We start from the raw sequence: 2,808 nt of genomic DNA, 5'->3' as shown, positions 1-2,808 counted from the left end.
AAGGAATCTTAATTCTCTTGCTCATTTGGGTCATTGTAGTTTCTTCTTTAACTATATACATTTATTTACAATATGTACATGTGATGTGACTTTATTATGACTATGTGTTGGACTCATGACCTAACATTTCCTGTTTGGGTTTATACTCACCTTCTTCAGAATCCCTCTGTCAATCAGCTTAAGTCCTGTTGCATGCATTCTATATGTACATTTCTCTTGTGAATAGTGTCTGAATGTGAAAACCTTGCACCTATTCAAACCTAATCTTCATCCCCTGATCTTCTCTCCTTGTGAGTCTCCCAGTGATGATGTCCAAGTCACAGCTATTGTCACAGTTCAGGTCCTTGTACAGTCTGTTAGTGCAATGTCTCCTCTTGTCCTTGAGCTGGTCCTGATGTCCTGACGTCTCTGGAACTCTGGAACTCTTTGGGATTTCATCTCTCTTCTCCTTTGCTGGAAACCCATCTTGTCTGTTGTCGACTTGATTGAAGAATCCCTCGATCAGGAACCAATGCATGACTGTGTGATGTTATATGAAAAATTTTGTGTTGCCACAAAATTCTTTATGAGACTTCGTGCTTGCACTTGTCTTATATGTAACTATGTAATGCTTAAATTAATATTCTGTTTCTTTTTCTTTACCACTGCTGATTTCTGATAGACTTAACTATTGATCTTCATGCATGAATGAGGCATTTGTGTGATCTAAATCAATGATTTGAGTATCATGTTCTTGATATTGATCTGTTTCTTGGTGTTTTCTTGTTTTAGGCTTTGCTTTCAAGTATGAACTTTTACTTTGAGGTTCTAGCTCTATGTCAGATTCTGTGTCTTGTGTTTGAGACTGCATGTTTAGACGAGACTCTGTTTCTTGCACTTCAGACTGTTTGCTTGATGAGGATTTTGCTTTCCTGAGGTCTTTCTTTAGGTGGGTGTAGTGATACCATACATCTTTTCCCTTAACCTTTACAGAGGATGGTTTTACTAAGATAATTTCATGAGGACAATTCCATTTTGGTTGTAATACTGATTTTCTTGTGAAGTTTCTGAAATATACTTTATCTCCAGATTGATAATCATGAAGACTAAAGTCAACTGGAACTCTTTGTTGTATTAGAGATAATTTCTGTAGTTCATCTAATCTCTCTTTCAATAAGTTGACATACTCATAGATTTTGCACTCAATCCCTAAATGTGATAGGTAATTAGTGTCTCGTGGAGCTTTTCCTATCCATGGTTGCTGACCATATAATAGTTCAAATGGTGACAAATGGGTTTGACTATTTGGTTGACTTCTCAAATAGAAAAGTACCATAGGTAAAACATCTGGCCATTTAAGATGACTTTCTGTACACAGCTTTCCAATCAGATTTAAGAGACTGATTGGTCCGTTCCACAGCTCCAGATGATTGAGGTCTATAGATTGAACATAGGTGTCCCTTGATCCCTAACACCTGGTAGATTTGCTTTAAAATAGAATTTGCAAAGTGACTATCAGAGTCAGACGATATTACTGATGGAATAGAGAACCTTGGAATTATCTCCCTCAATAGCATCTTTGCTACAAAAGCTGCATCATTTTTTTTAGCTGGGAATGCTTCTGGCCATTTAGTCAACTTGTCCACTATCACGAGTATGTACCTATATTGTTGACATCTAGGCATCGTGACATAATCTATCTGTAGGCACTCAAATGATGTGAATGCTATTGGTTTTCCTCCAAAGGCTTTGGTCTTAATTAAAGCCTTGTTATATTGTTGACATATTATACAACAGTCACACACTGTTTGGCTTCAGTTGTAACGCCTACTGCTATCCAGCTTTTGTGAATTGTGTCTACCACTCCTAAAACTCCACAGTGGCCTTTCCTATGCACTGCTGCACATGCAGTATGGTGCAGTAATTTCGGCAAAAACGGTTTACCAGAGATTAACATCAACACTCCATTCGCTAGAGTGGCTCCAAGATTTTTCTGCCAATATTCCACTTCCTTTTGTGAATAAGCTTGTAGTAGTTCATCTTTATCCATTAAGGCTAAGTGAAATACAGCTTTTTGTCAATACCTGGGTGCAAATTTCGTAGAAATGTCAGCTCTGTGATTGCCTAGCTATACTGGTCCCACTAGTTTTTGATGTGCTCTGCAGTGAATGACAGATAACTTTTATGGTAATTGTATGCTATTGCTTTCCCATTAGATGTTATGAACCCTCTTTTCTTCCGAATTTCTCCCGAAGAATGCACAATCGAAAATCCATACTTCGAGTCTGTAAAAATATTAATAGCCTTGTTTGTTGATTCCATTCTATGTCATTTCACTTAGTATTTCATTATTTTTTCTTGTATTTCTTTACTATTCTTATCTATCATATTTTTAACATTTATTAATATTCATTTTTAACATGGTTACATGATTCATGCTCCACCTTTCCCCTTCAACCCCCCCCCCCGCACTCCCCCCACCCATGGCCAATGCACATTTCCACTAGTTTTGTCATGTGTCCTTGATCGAGACCAATTTCCAAATTGTTGGTAGTTGCATTGGTGTGGTAGTTTCGAGTCCACACCCTCAATCATGTCCACCCTGACCCATGCGTTCAAGCAGTTGTTTTTCTTATATGTTTCCTCTCCTGCAGTCCTTCCTCTGAATGTGGGTAGCGTCTTTACCATAAATCCCTCAGAATTGTCCTGGGTCATTGTATTGCTGCTGGTACAGAGGTCCATTACATTCAATTTTACCACAGTATATCAGTCTCTGTGTACAGAGTTCTTCTGGCTCTGCTCCTTTCGCTCTGCATCAGTTCCCGGAGG

Source organism: Gracilinanus agilis, chromosome 3 (genome assembly GCF_016433145.1).
Source record: "Gracilinanus agilis isolate LMUSP501 chromosome 3, AgileGrace, whole genome shotgun sequence".
Classification (NCBI taxonomy): Eukaryota; Metazoa; Chordata; class Mammalia; order Didelphimorphia; family Didelphidae; genus Gracilinanus; species Gracilinanus agilis.
This window is presented reverse-complemented; position numbering follows the sequence as displayed.